The sequence below is a fragment of the Pocillopora damicornis genome, chromosome 3 (genome assembly GCF_964200805.1).
Source record: "Pocillopora damicornis chromosome 3, jaPocDami1.2, whole genome shotgun sequence".
Lineage (NCBI taxonomy): Eukaryota > Metazoa > Cnidaria > Anthozoa > Scleractinia > Pocilloporidae > Pocillopora > Pocillopora damicornis.
In genome coordinates this window covers 8,075,630-8,091,805 of record NC_142672.1, presented here as the reverse complement: position 1 = coordinate 8,091,805, position 16,176 = coordinate 8,075,630, and the positions used below count along the sequence as shown (strand labels likewise).

The 16,176-nt window shown below is 35.4% G+C and overlaps 1 long non-coding RNA gene and 1 pseudogene across 11 annotated transcripts; one reads left to right on the top strand and one right to left on the bottom strand.

Annotated features, from left to right (window-relative positions):
- Positions 1-2,917: 2,917 nt before the first annotated feature.
- Positions 2,918-15,772, bottom strand: LOC149048082 (uncharacterized; annotated as a pseudogene).
- Positions 5,328-8,986, top strand: LOC149048083 (uncharacterized). 11 transcript variants are annotated; one of them, XR_016184961.1, is made up of 4 exons: positions 5,588-5,824; positions 6,709-7,176; positions 7,743-7,904; positions 8,470-8,901. It is a non-coding gene; the product is annotated as an uncharacterized LOC149048083 (long non-coding RNA). The 11 variants fall into 11 exon arrangements; XR_016184962.1 differs by having other exon boundaries at positions 5,589-5,824; positions 7,165-7,176; XR_016184959.1 differs by having other exon boundaries at positions 5,589-5,824; positions 7,114-7,176.
- Positions 15,773-16,176: the final 404 nt, after the last annotated feature.

The window sequence follows — 16,176 nt, the reverse complement described above, 5'->3', positions numbered from 1 at the left end:
CCCAGACCGAAACTGTCCTAGGGTTATTTCCATGGAGACATAAAAAATAAGACAAGCCGAACAACGCCTACTCTCGCCAGACGGTCAAGAAGATAATGCCGGCATTATTATCTTACATGGAGCACTGTTGAAATATTAAACTGTTTCTGTAATACTTAATACTGTTCAAATGCAACTTTACACGTCGCAACTGGTGTTCAACAACGAGCCGTGCTCAATTTTCTATTCCTTGGTGTACATCTTTCGGAGATTGCGTGACCTCATGAGGACTCTTACATGGTCTGTCTAAAGAGAAGTTTTTCAAATCACCCGATATCAGTGCAGTTTAAATGAAAATACTCCCATATGGGTCGACTAATATTATAAGATTTTACTTCTAGAACTGAAGCAGATTGAAATGCTTCATTTTACGCAAAAAACGGATTTACAACCGTAGCAAAATCGTAGTAAATGAAAAGTAAATACCACATTTGATAGACTTTGTTTATATTTGGTCAGATGCAATTTTTTTAATTGCATTATATTTGCACGCAAACCAAAGATGGTAAATACCGCATTTACTCAATGTTCACATACCATAGCAAATGTAAAGAAAAGCTGCACATTTGCGACAACTTTTCTGTTGCAGCAAAGGCGAGTTAAATTGTTAAATTTGCTGTGCGAAATGATGGATTTACATGTGTAGCAAATACTATCTTTAAACTGCTTTGATCGTACTTGCACGTAAGTCAAACTTTGTGTTTGCACCACAATTACAAGTAAAGCAAAGACGTTGAATATTGCCTTTACTCCATATTTACACTGACAGCAAATACGAAACAAAAGAAATGTTTCATTCGCTTTGATGACCTTTGCACAAAAAGTAAACTTCATGTTTGCAGATATTTACATAGCGTAGCAAATGCGAAAAAATTCAACTTTACTGCGGCAGTAAATACCAGGTAAATGAATAAATTTACTGCACGAAAGGACGGATTTGCACGGATGCCAAAGACTATATTTGTCTCGCTTTGGTCATGTTTGCGGCGAAGTCAAATGTCATGTTTGACCATTGTTTGCAAGGAAAGCATCGCAGGCAAAATTCTAAATTTGCTTATTCTTTACATATCCTGTAAAAATACGTGTAAGTGAACATTTGCTGAAACTTTGTTGTGGCAAAGATACACGTTTACGCCTTATTTGTTCCATGTACAAACGCAATTAAATATTTCATTTTTGAACAGTTTTGCTCATTAAGGCAGAAGTAAACGTTAACACATATTTGCTCAACGGGGTGGAATCAGAGAGAAATAAGAAACGAAACAAAATGCAAGTATTTCCAGCACCATGCAAATATTTACTACATTATGAAATAAAAATTAGATCCAAGTCACATATTGTTACATGGTAAACAGCTTGCACTTGTAACAATTTGAAAAAGTACTAAAGTATGTAAATAGTAATTGCATATAGAATCGTAAATAGTAACGAATAGCATGTAAATAGTAACTGAAAACTACTATGTCGACATAGATACTCTAATTAATAAGATGAAAGATTAATTATTGACTGTAATTATGTTTAGTCTGTAGTTTTCCTATTTACATATTATCCTAATACCTAGATGTTTGTAAGCATGAAGATTAATGTCTACATGTTGTAATTGTATGTGAATATTTATTGTATAAAATTGTGTAAAATTATTTGTCTACAGTCTGGCTTGCCACGATTAGCTCTTCACTATTTGCAAGCCAGCCTAGTAATAACCATCTGATGTGAACAAATAAAACTTGAAACTTGAACTTGAAACGAATCATAATCAAGAATGCCTACACCTACATATAATGCTTTTGATTTGTTAATTGGTCTGTCTCTGATCACCTTGGAATTAATAAATATTATAAATATCTTGAAATACAAGTCATATATTGGCACATTGTAAACAGCTTATTAAGAATGCCTGAAACACCTAATGCTCTTGATTTGTCAACAGGTCATCACCAAGGAATCAATAAATATTATAAATATCTTCAAATACTCTTCAAATGTTGTTACATGGTAAAAATTAAGCTACACAATTTGAAACAGTAAGCCTGCCTAAAAATACCTAAAATATTAAATGCTTTCAATTTGTTAACTGATCTTCAAAAATTTTGTACTAGATATGATAAGTCATAGCATGGCTGATGTAATTCTCCCATTTTGCAATTCATGAGTCAGTTCAATGTAAATTTGAAAAATTAAGGACAGTAGAACAGCTTCACTTAGCTTTTAGATGAAGCTGTCACATAACAAGAAATGACAGCATTCAATCAATTACACATACATGTAGCTTTTAGGAAATATTTGAAGACTAAGTTGCTACCACATAGAAACAGCACCCTTCATTGAACTGAATTTTCATTTCAAAACCTGAGTTCCTGTACATGTATTTCAGTACAGGGATAAAACAATTATTTGTACATGTATATTGCTTGATCATCAATTGCAAAAGTCTTCTATATCAAGGCCAAATAATTAACATTTCATTCTCCTTTCTCCAAAATTATTTCCCTTTAAGTTAATTTTGTTTTCTTAGCCAAAAATGCAGAAAAAATACCAATGAATAAGGAGGTGATTTACATGAGAAATTTCAGCCTGATTAGGGGGCTGGAATTTTGTTGTGATTACATGACCAAATGTAAATCTTTTCTCCTTTGCAACTGCCAGCTTCAGTGATTTCATTTCATTGATTGAAAAAAACAATCACTACATATGTCCAAGGTCCCATTTCAGCCTGGGCTGAAATTCCATTCCAATTACATGGGCTTTTTGGAGCTTTTTCATCCTCGCATCCTGGGCTGAAATCTCAGCCCCTTCTAACTAAGCTGAAAGTCACCATGTAATCACCCCCTTAGAAATAAGGTTACATGTACAAAAGGAGGGCAGAAAGTACCAATTATGCCAGTGCAAAGGGATCAGCATCATCAGGAGCAAGGCGGCTCAAGATTATGCCTGTACGACGCCTTTCCACTAACATATTAGCACCTTTTGCACTCCTTCTGCATGTTGACTTTCGGTCAAGACTGTGCATGACCTGAGTTAGTGCAGGACTCCGCCACTGAAGTGAGCTTACACAAAAAACTTTCTTCTTTGGCCTCTCTGAGTCTGAGCTTTCATAGCCATGCTCACTGTTCCACTCGCCCTCCTCAGATTCTGACATAGAATATTCCGATGACATATAGTCTATGGTCATGAACTTCATGTACTGATCTTTGTCTTCTGCAGCCAAAGATGTAGAATGGTTGAGAGCTTACACTCTCTGGTTCTTTTTCTGTATTAAAATAAATTAAACAAAATTGTTCACAATTACACTAAATATGAAAGTCACAAATAGACATGGTTTGGGTTGAAATTAGCTTATTGATTCTACCCAGCAGAGCTCTTACAGATACTGGGTCTTGTTTAAAGCATTGCTATGGTGTTCAACAGCAGAAAAACTCAAAACAGCTTGAATTTTGAATATTATTTACCGTATTTAGACAGCTTAAGGCTCTCTGTTGCTTTAATACATCCTGAGCTGCATTTCTTGATTTGTTTACCTCTTGTCGTCTCTTAGTTTGGAAATGGACACACATAGCAGCTAAAAAAGAGTAATGTTCCCTTGCGAACTGAATTCCCAGTTTTCTGGGAATTCCTAGGAATTCCTAGGAATTCCTAGGAATTCTCAAAAATTCCCAATTATGCAAATGACCCTTGCAAACTGAATTCCCAGTTTTCTGGGAATTTCTGGGAATTCCTAGGAATTCCTAGGAATTCCTAGGAATTCCTAAGAATTCTCAAAAATTCCCAACTATGCAAATTAGCTCTGATTTAAAAAGCTTGGAATTACTGGGAATTTCTGGGAAAGGAAGACTCCAGTTTTGTGAGGACTTGAAATCCCTAGGAATTCCTAGGAATTCTCAGCTTTACAAACTACCTATAATTTAAGAAGTGTGGAACTCTTGGGAATTTCTGGGAATTGAATTTGAGGCAATTTTAATACCCTGAGGTCCACATAAATTCTAAGAAATACCTTGAATGTGAAGGTTTTAAGAAAAAGAGTAATTTCAGAGGCTTAAAACTTTGGCTCAATAAAAGGTATGCTATACAAAACTTACCAAGAGATATACATACATGTACATGTTTATAACTTAAAGATCATGAAATTTATTACTCAAACTAAGTTTTAGTAAATCTTTACATTAATATGGATTTTCTCATGAACCAGCTGTCAGTTATGTTAACTAGAAATTGCCAACTTCCACAATAATTAACAATAATTACATTGTTATCTTACTTCCCTAACCTACATTACTGGTTGCCTTTGTTAGAAAACCTTGGAACAGTCAAGCTTAGTTGCCTCCAACGCTGTCAGAGACTTTTTGTTGACAATACTTTTAGTAGAAATTTCATGCCTTAGACAAACAAATTCAACACCTAATTAATCTTTCTTTTTTCATGATTGTTGTTGCTGCTTTTTTTTTCAGTTTTTTGCTCTATTTTCATGACTAATTGCTGTAATTTGTTTTGTTGTTTTTATTCTTACAAAACATTTTTGTAAGAGTTCCAATACTTGTGGATCATCCACACACTTTGCAAACATTTGGCATGCAGACAAGACAGAGGTAGTCAATGTTCCCTTTGAAGAAAAACACCTTTTATATGACGTCTTCAATTTACTTTATTTGAAACTCTGATCTGAAAATATTTGTCAACAAGACTTGTTAGTAGTGAGAAATACCAACTAAGTTTCCTTTCATAACTTAATTTCTTAAATGTCCCAATCACTGGATCTCCCAAAAAACATTACATCTTTTTATTTTTGGTGCAAATTACAAGTCCTTCTTTATATAAAAATGAAAAGTGCTAGTCACACTTCAATAATAACAGCTCTTAAGTTTACTTGTTGTTCTTCTCTGTCTGTCAGCTATCAACAAAATTGTTTTATACTTCGGGCAGTGCATAACTATTTGTGGACCAGAGTTCCAACGCACCTCTGTAATCGCATATAGCTACTTCTGTCTCTTGTAAAAATGTTTCTCCTTTGTAAGACGCACTCTACTCTGTTGTCAATACTGCTTTAAGTTCAGTGGAAACGACTGACTGAGGAATCGAGATGGCGGTGTTGGAACGTGTTGCTGAACGCTTTCTACGGTCAAGCTTTGTAGATTTAGGTACTGGTACACTGGGATCATCTATGTATCTCTTATACTTCCGAATGTGGTATCCTTCTTTTATAAATATGAGGGTAAAAGACGATTTGTACACGCATTCAAAACTGTGATTGGCTTGTGTTATTTCTCACCTTTGCCATTAACACAACTCAAGTGAGTTTCGAGTCTTTGTTTCTTCGACAACTTTCGGCCACAAATTGAGCATTTGTGATACGATCGATTCTTGTCGATTATTTTTACATAGAGTGAGCTCACATCTTTATTTATATCACCAAGCTGTCCATCTTCTAGAAGCAGAGAACCGGTCGGAGAAGTCAGAATAAAGTTGGGCACTTTTCCTAACACTGCAATCGGCAAGCCAGCGGATTCTCTCTGCTAGCCAATGACAAGTCCTAAAAGATCCACGTGATCATGCCCGTGATCGGAAAGCAAAAATTTTTTTTGGGATCACTTTCTGAAGGAGCTTAGAAACCAGGCTCAACTCAGTAGCCAAGCCTACTGAATTTGTGCCCAGGCCTTTGCTTGCTTGCGTGACCTTTTTTGCCACTAGCTTATGTCGTCACATTGGAGTATACAAGAAACATCGGCTTGTAGTAAACACAAACTCAAATTTTTACAGCAGTATAGTGAAAAACGTTTTGAGACCGAAGGTAAGTAAGTATTTTAGTGTTTTTCAACCTAAATTTAGTGTTTTGCTTTGTAATTTTACAACGTACAGTGAATTGTCAAATTAATAACTCGAAAAACCTTCAGCCAAAATTAAACTCTTTATTAATAACCTTATACTTTCTTGATCTGATATCCCAATTAGCGATAACACCAGAAATTATTTGCTTTTGTGATATGAAATATATATATATATACCTAACTTGTTAAAGTACGTTGTCATAAAATAATGCACCTAGCAGTAATTAATCTGAATACGCAAAACTGTACTTATTTAACGTTTAAATTGTTCCCTGGACAGCCTGGACATCTGAGGCAACTGATAATGCATTTTGGGAGTGGTGGGGATGTTTGCTTCATACTGGCTATGGCTGTACCTTTCCTTGAATCTGCCCTGTTGTTTGTGATAGTTTTTCCATACATTGTATGTTATTTTTTTCAGAAAATTTAAGTCTGCTAGAAGAAAAATTTTTTACAGAAGAATCATTTTCCTATAACGTGTACAACTGTTGCTGAAATTTGCAGTATTACTGATATTTTTATGATAACAGAATTGTCACAAAAATTATTTGACATTAAGGTGGTGTTGAAAACTGCATTGAGGTCTACTGAATATAGTTAAAGTACTGAATTTCACTCTATGACTTACAACTACAGAACATGGGGCTTTTTTATGATCATGTACCTGAAAAAAAAAAGCTCTCTTGGCTCATTTGCATCAAGCCACCATATATAATGCAATCAATGTCTTGTTTTTTATATCCTGAGTCAGTGCAGAGTTAGAATCAATATTTGAATGTTAATTATAATCATATAAATCCAGCTGAATGTATTTCTTTCATTACCTTTCCACTGACTGCCAAACCAGCAAGCCTCGAGGCATTAAACATTGAGGACTTTTTAAAAGGCCCTGTATTGTATACATGTAGCTGCTTTGGGGAAGGGAAGTGGTAAAGTTTGAAACACAATAATAATAATGATAATAGTGATAATAATGATAACAATGATAACAATGATAACAATGATAACAATGATAATGATGATAATAATTATTTATAATAATTAATTTTTCCCATCCTTTGCTGCAAAGAATATTGAAAAATTTGCAATGAAACTACTCCAACTTCTCTGAGTATTCATGTGCTGGCATTGATTAGATAAAAATCAGTTCAGATGAAAGCAGCTACTGTTATTGCTTCAATAATTTTAGACAGCTGTTAGGAAAAATGGTTGTGTCCAATGGGGTATTGCTAAGTTCTTTCCATTTTTATAGCTCTGTAAAAATGGATTCAGAACTCATTCCAATGATTGCTCTATCTTTTAGGCCCAGCATTTGGTAAGTTCTTTCTAACATTGTGTGAAAGATTCCTTCTTCTTTTCTGATTGTTGAATTTTTTACAAACTTTCATGTTGGCTTCTCTCTGATAATATATGATCCATGCAGTACTGGGCACAGAATCATGTCTGCTGCTGAAATGTTCTCATAAAGCAAGTCATACTTATGCTTCAAGAAAATATTCATTAAGAATTGTGCCATGTTGTTATAAACATCGGAGTTGACAGTAAAAACTTTCTTGTTACTGGCTTGAGACTGACTTTCTATCAGTAGAAAAATATAGTCTATCACAAAATTGGAAAGTTTGCTGTCACTTATCTTGTGTTTAGCTGGAAGGAGCTTTTCAACATCAGTTGGCTCCCATGCTTTAATTCTAGGATTCCCTGAGATTTGGACCCCAGCCATGGCAATTCCCTCTGCTTTGCTAATACTGATGCTACATCCAGTGTAGAATATTTCCAGGGTATACTTCCAGTAGCTGTCTTGAAAATGCCAGATCTTTCAGCCTTTAATGCATAGTAACCAGGTGGAAGACAAAACTTTACAGGAAACTTCTTCCTTTTTAGAGGCATACTGGGCATCTGTGGTAGACAGTTTTGGACCTTAACAGACATAGAAGAAATATGTGTAACCTCTTGCATGTCTTCAACCTCATCTTTTTCATAGAAGAGGAGATATACTTCCTGGCTTGTAGCTTCAAGATGTGACCACCTCTCTTCTCTTTTTAGGTAACACACATAATGACCAGAAGAAATGGTGGTACCCTCATGGACAATAACACTTTCTCTTTGTAATCTATTAAGTTGTGAAGTTTTTTTCCATCATTTTGAAATCTTACCATTTGAATGCAAAATGACAGAGGTGCCTGGCATGTGACTAGCCTCTTCCATGCATCAGTACTCTGGGAGCAACTGATGTAGTAAAAATGAAAGAATGCATAATTTAATATTTGTGCAATTCATTATATATAGACAGGAATCAGCAAGGGGAGGGGGGCAGGGGGCTACTAGTTTTTCAAGTAACTAGACAGCATGGAATGAGGCATTACACATGCTGTTGCTTCTTCATCTTCTAGTTACTGGAGGTCACCCAGTCAGTCTCCTATACCACTAACCATGATCCTTGACATCACCATCACCATCATTACCATCATCATCCTTGTTGTCATCATTATCTCTTTATTTGTTAAATGATGTTGTATTGAAGGCAGCAAATAAGCTAATGTGGACTTATTGCATTTTGTATTTGTATGAATTTTTATTTCATTATTTGCCTTTTCTCAATTGATTACAGGAATGAATTGTATTCTTCACAACACACAGACACAGAGACCAGACCACAGCAACAGGGACTGCATCTCCTACTCTTTTCAATCCATGCATAAGAACTTGAATTTGTACAATTGTAGTAGCTTTGACATTCCTAATTTCTTGCACTGGAAGAAAATAGTCTGCTTTGTGCATTGTAGTTTATAGTGTTAAGCACTGTAGCAGTTATCGAAAAAATAGTTGTATTTGTGTGTCCTTTTGGTGTTAGGTTTAATGCTATTAAAATTTGTTACCTGCTACAGTAATAAGATGATTCCAGCTCCACTGGGTTAGAATAGTCCTTCAGGAAGCTCTGTATAGTACAACCCTTAAGAATGAATAGACAAACACCACTAATGGAACAGGATAAATGTTTGAATAATACTGACTAATAAAGTGTGTGATTGGGTATAAGAAATACTATGGTAGCTTGTCTTTGTGATGAGTATTTGACTTTTCTTGTAGTTATTGGCTAAAATAAAAATGTAAATGTTGAGTGCAAATAGAACTGTTGTCATTGTTGTCAATGTCAATGTTTATTCTCCCACATGCAAAAGAAAAATGTAAGGGTGGAGGTGATTATTATAGAGATCATTTTGACCACAAAATTCACTTTTTGTAAGAAAGAATGTGTAGTAAAGGTGTAGTTCTAGAAAGAATTGAAAGATCAACACACTCCCACCCCAAGTAGGATCATTGAAAATTCCAGGGGAGAGGGGGTCCAAAAGTGCCAAAATTTTTTAAGGAAATGCTTGACATGAAATGAATTTTTCAAAGGGGGGGGGGGGTTGAACTCTACCCCCCCTCAGAAAAAAAAAGAAACCAAAAACAAAAATTTCCATGTGGCAGGGACACCATTCCTGGATTTAATTTTGCTGTCTACAGGTTTGTGATTGTAATTAATTTAATCCACAGGAAATTGGCATAGTCAATTTAGGAGTTACCAAGATTATCAAGTCAATATGGTCCAGAAACTACTCATTTGTCCAGAGGGTGGGGCTGGGGGAGGGGGATGGGGAGGGGTCGAAAGTGTTAGGTTTGCGTACCGTTTTCACTCTTTGCACTCCTAGTACTCGTACACGCACATTTTAGATGAACGCGCAACACAACAGTGTCAAAAAATAATCGAGCAAAGAACTACGACTTGCAAAGCTTCCAGGACTAATATAAATTTACCGCCATAAACAGTGAAAAGGCCTTAAACATTTTACTCGTAGCTCCGTACAAGGTACAACTTCCTGTGACGTTCTAACAAGATTATCCAGTTGTCAAATACGTATTTTAATATACGTATTTTAATTGTTTCATAAAGTCGAAATAAGCTTAATGTCAAGAATAACTAAGCGGATTACCACACTGATGACGAATTTTGTGGTTCATCAAAAAAGTACTTGGTTCGATTACACAGTTCACCGATGGGTTGATGTTGTTTGCCTGCTGGGATTTTATGTCTTCCACTCCAATATCAATGTTATTTTGACGTGCTAAAATAATATTGAATACATTTTCAAGACCTGTTTTAGATGAGGTGCACTTCTTGTGATTGTGCTGCAATCCAGTGAGCCCTTCGGAAAAACATGTCACTGAGAGCAGAGCTTGCAAGACACTATTCAGAAAGCAAGTATTTCCAAGGTTTGAAATTCCCTTTGGATCCATTTGACCGTGAGTAATATTAAGAATTAACGAAGAAGGTGTATTATAACCAAAGGCAGAAGATTCGTATATGTACGGAGCGGAGCGAGATAAGGTAATATTATTTCCCGCAAAAATTACACAAAAAAAGGTAATAGATAACTTCCCATTTGTTTTTTCTGGAAAATTACAACAACAAAAAAAAGGTAATAGATAACTTCTCATTTGTTTTTTTCCCGCGCAAGTAACAAAAATGTTTCCTTCCCTGTCCCCCTCCAACTACACTTCAACCAGTCGGGGGTGGTGAGTGAAAAATTGTTTACGTCATCAAAAGGCTTGGTTCCCTAGTTGAGCCTGGTGTCTAAGCTCCTTCAGAAAGTGATCCCAAAAAAAATTTTTGCGATCGGAAACAAAGAAGACTCCATTTGGCGCTCATCTTTGAATGTACTTTTCATCGGTTGATCGCTTTTCTCAACTGTTTTGCTTAATATAACATTTCTAAAGATAGCTTTTATTGTGGTTCAATGGGAAAACGAGAATAGCGTGAGTGTTGTAAAAAAAAAGAAAGTCGTTGGCGCCGTGGAGTTAAAAGAAGGGACAACAGTTGACATATTGACTGGTACAAACAAGGGTCGAATGGCCGTCTGTAAAGCTACGATTTTGAAAGTTTGAGGTGAGTAAAAATTGCGATATTCGTTACGTGATCAAAATCTTATAAAAGAATAGATGTAGCGGGTTGAATTAAGCTTACATAACGCTCGGCGCAACTGAAACTAGAATAATTCTGAGAATCGAATCGGTCACTTGCATGCCGCAGTTTCTTAAGCTTATTATGCTTTACAATGAAATAAACCTATCAGTAAGGTTTCAAGATTCCTCTAGTCACGTTTGGGAACATTCAAGATTCAAAATAGGAACTGTTATTAAACAAACCTTAGTACATAAAGAAGCCCTCCTTGGTAAAAACAAAATAATGTATTCAGCCCTTTTTTAGTAAAATCCATGAGAGAGATGTACTAACTCCAATATGAAAGTCACTTAATATAACAGAGATTTCTAAATTTGAGAATCCAATGAATGCCCTTTTCCTCATAGCCATCTTAAAAGCCTGGTCTGAGCTTTAAACATACATATTTTAATATATTATTTTTTTTCAAATTCAGATGTCAAGGAATCCAGATACAAAATGGTCAAGGTTCTTGTTGACAACCTCATTCAAGGCCAACTCATTGTGAGCCCAGGAAAAAAAATACAAACAGTACAAACAGCAGCTAAGTTTGCAGTTTAGGATAACTTCATTCTAATTTATTGTTACGGTTACAACAAGATTTTAATCAAAAACTCAATTTTATTTGACTGTAACTAGCCCCTTCACTCCCAAGAGTGCTTGGTTTTCAAATATAACTTAAGATATTGTATTTTATGGAAAAGAATCAACAGATTTTATTCACAATTTGTGTCAAACCAAATTTAATGATTGATTAGAACTATTTTATATGAAAAGCTGTAATTGAGGATTAATCCGTATGAAGTTTTCAAGAAAAGAAAAATAAATTAAATTCCATCCTAATATTACCACACATTGATGTTAATAATTAATCAAAAATAGTTTACATGTAAGCCTTAAATTAAGCTTCTAAATAAATTTCATTGAATACTTGAATTTTAGCTGGGTTTTTCTAATTTAAAGTATTTATTTTATATCATTAGCCTCAAATTTTTGCTTAAAATTCCCAGTAATTCTGAAACATTCCTAAAAATTCCCAGAAATTCCCAGAAATTCCCAGAGATTCCCAGAGATTCCTAGGAATTTTTTAGATATACAGCTTTTCAGGGAAAGTCATTGGTTCTCTGAGTTGGAATTCCTAGGAATTCCTAGGAATTCCTAGGAATTCCTAGGAATTCCTAGGAATTCCAAGTCCTGTTGGCTATAAACTTGGAATTTCTGGGAATTTCTGGGAATTTCTGGGAATTTCTAGGAATTTCTAGGTTTTTAGAACCAGAGTTGTTATGGTTGGGAATTCCTAGGAATTCCTAGGAATTCCCAGTCCGAATTTACCGTGAAAATTCACACCTTTATTCCTAGGAATTCCTAGGAATTCCTAGGAATTCCTAGGAATAAATTCCTAGGAATTCCTAGGAAAATCCTAGGAATTCCTAGGAATTCCAAAAGCCATTTCGCAAGGGTTGTCTTGTTGAAACATGGTAAAGGGTAATTTGCTTTAAATTTCTAACCATTTTAACACTTATTATTAGGTTTATGTTTTTGATTTAAATTTTCCTTTAATTTTCAGAAGGCCACAAGTTTGTCAGTATTCTCATATACTGTTGTGTTACCCTCTTAAAATAAAACCTCTTAATTACTAAACATTTTGATATAAAACTTGTGTATCTAAAAACTGCATGTGAGTGCAATAAACTGTTTACAACCAAAATCAGAAGTTGAAGGACTGTGGGTGCAGTTTATTATCCTCTTAACCAATCCAGTGGGTACATGTAAGCAATTATGCTGTGGTTTTAATGTTTATTTGGTTTTAAAATATTTAAATTATTTTGATTTTCATTCTCCTTTGTCTCAGATTCTAGATTATGGTAATCAACCTCAATAATGGAAATAAAAATTAAACTGGTTTGATTAAAAAAATTTGTAAACCGAGGAAAAATTCAAATTTAAATATATATATATTGGTATATATATCAGTTGGCTATTTACAAGCATGGCTGAGGATTTGAACTCAAGGCTACCATGAAACAAATCCAGGTAGTGGTCAGGATGAGACTCAAACCAAAGCAGCAACACTTGTAACAAAATATTCGATACATTAATTTTACAAGAAAGAAGAAAAAAGGTGAATTTACCTTTTATTGTAACAACTGGCATTTCGTGGTCAGTACTCTGCACTCCAGCTAAAATTTTCTGATTTACAACCTTGTTTTCAGGTTCATTGAAGCTAGGAGATTAAATATAATTGTTTAAGCATAGTTTAAAATTCCAGCTGTAACCACTTCCACTTGGGGCTCTGCACAGGAAGAAAGGCGGTTACATTAGGTACTAAACCATTAATTAGAAAGTGTATGCAGCTTTTAGACCTTCAGGGCTGTAAATTAGGGCTGGGGGGCAAGGGATTTTACCCAGCTGTTATGCATTTATCTGTGGCTTCTCTGATAGAAAAAACAATATCAATAACACCAGAAACTGCATGGTGCATCCTTACTGTGTACAGTTTCAGTGTTAATAGCACACACATTAAAAATTGTCTTTTACTTTATGTACCAGAGGCAAGTCATCATTTTTCTCTTATAAATGAGTATGGTTACCTATCATTGTTTGCTTTCTTGTTTTTAATTGCACAATAACTTCCTTTGTGTGAAATAAATGTACCATGTGGCACTTAACTCTTTTGCTTGTTTTTCATGATCCCAAAAATTTCCCTGAAAAATTTTCTCTGCAAAATTTTACACCACATTGAAGTGTATATACCAAATCACTTTCTCATAATAATTATGTAATATCTTGTTACCGCCATTTCTTTCCCCACGCAACCTGAAGTTGAAACAACAATTCAGAAAAATTGTGCAACCCCCCCTCCCCCTAAAAATATAATAGTCCACCCCTAACCTAACTTATTTACAGTTAGTGAAATAAACGCATACAGTGTATACATACCTTTTTGAAAAGTCCCACTGGATCTCCCTGCCATCATCTCGGCCAACAAGGCTTTGGTAAACTTCCCTAACATTGGCCTGTGGAATCAAAAATATATGCATAAAAATATACAAGGCTGTGCTCTAAGGAAAATTTCAGGGAGCCCTTCGGGCTCCCAAGCGTTTTAGCTTGGGTGCCCAGGCCTAAAAGATGGTCGCCCAAATCAAAATTTTGGCGAGCCCTTTGGGCTCCCAGACATTTTAGCTGAGGTGCCCGGGCCTCCTAGTTGGTCGCCCAAATTAATAAATCAGTCAGTTAATTATTAAAAATTAAACAAACTGTTTTCGTAACGAGTCAAATAGAACCGATGTGCATTTATTTATTGTTTTTATGTTCATGAAACATCGTATCCTTTGACCTCCTGAAAACCTATCATCACTTATAGTCAAATAATTATTTAATTCACACTTACAGAAGTAGTGCAAAACTACTTTTCAGGGTCGGCCAGGGGGGGTAGTGGAATACCAATATACCCGAAAAAAAATCGACAAAATACCCCAAAATACCCCAAATTCCTCCAAATATACCCAAAAATAATCGAAGCTTTGAATACTTTATACCTGAAATTCAAAGAAAGTGATATACTGAATACCCATATTTAAGCTGCAATATACGGTATACCCGATTTAAAACACCCCTGAATACCGAATACCCAAAAACCCTGGCCGACCCTGACTTTTTGAAAAATGAATAGTATACATATACCAAAGATAATCTGATAAACCTAAAACTGTCTCATTGAAGTTCAATTCAAAGCATTATGTAAGCTTAGCAAAACACTATTTCGTTTGAACTCTGTATACTTAATTCTTTAGAAATTCTAATTTTGTGGATTCGGTCGATTTTATTTTTAGTGCGTGATACGTAATAACTTGTCACGACACCAAGGACAATGCGGGACTTATAGAGTTTATACCCGTTTCTAAAACAATCACAAAAAAAAACGTATCTTTTCTTTTTTATACATCGTGTTTTACTGGAAAAACAATCTTAAGTTATGTTTTTGCCTCGCAGACACGGCAGTAAAAAGCCGGCTAAAATATTAAATTAGTATAGAAGAGCGACTCCCGTGTTTATTCAGCGATTTATTAATCGCCGACCGTACTTTACGCCTATCAGAGCAGAAATAACAACTTCTTTTGAAAAACTAGCTGATGAGCCATCCCAATTTAAAGGAAAAATTTTAATGCTGTTGGAAAAGCCGTTAAAATCGAAAACTGTGCAGCTAGTCAAGTTCAAAGTCAAGGATTATGCTACATGTGAATTCACATGGAACGACCTTTGAACATCAACGCGCGCCCGATGGAACAACATTTTCTTTTAAAAGAACGACTCCCGTGTTCATTTAGCAATTTATTAATCGTCGACCGTACTTTACGCCTGTCAGAGCAGAAGTAACAATTGCTTTTCAAAAACTAACTAACGAGCCATCCTAATCTAAAGGAAAAATTATAATACTATTTGGAAAAGCGGTTAAAATCGAAAACTGTGCAGCTTGTCACGATCAAAGTCGATGATTATGTTACACGTAAATTCACGTGGAACGACCTTTGAATATCAACGCGCGCCCGATTGAACAACATTTTCTTTTTTTTTTTTGACTGTAAATCAAGAAACCAACACCAGCCAGTCGCCCGGCCGGGCGACCAAGAAAATATTTTCAGTCGCCCGAGGCCAAATGTTAGTCGCCTCAGGCGACCGGGCGCCGTTAGAGCACAGCCTTGATATATATATCATATGAAACCACCAACTGGGCATAACATTAAAGCTGGTTAAAAGGATGTTATAAGAACTAGAATAAAAAGGGTTTTTCGCATTCCTGATCGAGTAGCTAGCAGTAAGATCATCTTAAAACAACTATTTAGTCCCGGAACTTGTAAACAATGTGCTTAAAAAATACATTAATGCATACCGTAAGCGCCATGGGCAGGCGCCTTCTTTTCCCACCCATTTTGGCTTTGCTCTTCGAAAGGTCTTCGAGAAGGATGGTAAGAGAACTAGAATAAGCTAGGGTTTTCTGCGTTTCTGATCGCGTAGCTAACAGTAAGATCAATTTAAAACAACTATTTAGTCCCGGGACTTGTAAACAATAAGCTTAAAAATAGCAGGTAATTTAGTGTTAACAACTGGGTTGAAAACGTAAATTAGCCACCGTAAAGCTTTTTTACCCTTACGGTGGCTAATTTACGTTTTCAACCCAGTTGTTAACACTAAATTACCTGCTATACTCTCCCACCGACGCAGCACCACAGTTTCTTTAGAAACTTACCCCTTTAAGCTTAAAAATACACTAATTCTTACCTTTGTTCTTCGAAAGCCACAATCTTCTGTTCGAGGCGTTCATTAAATCGTTCT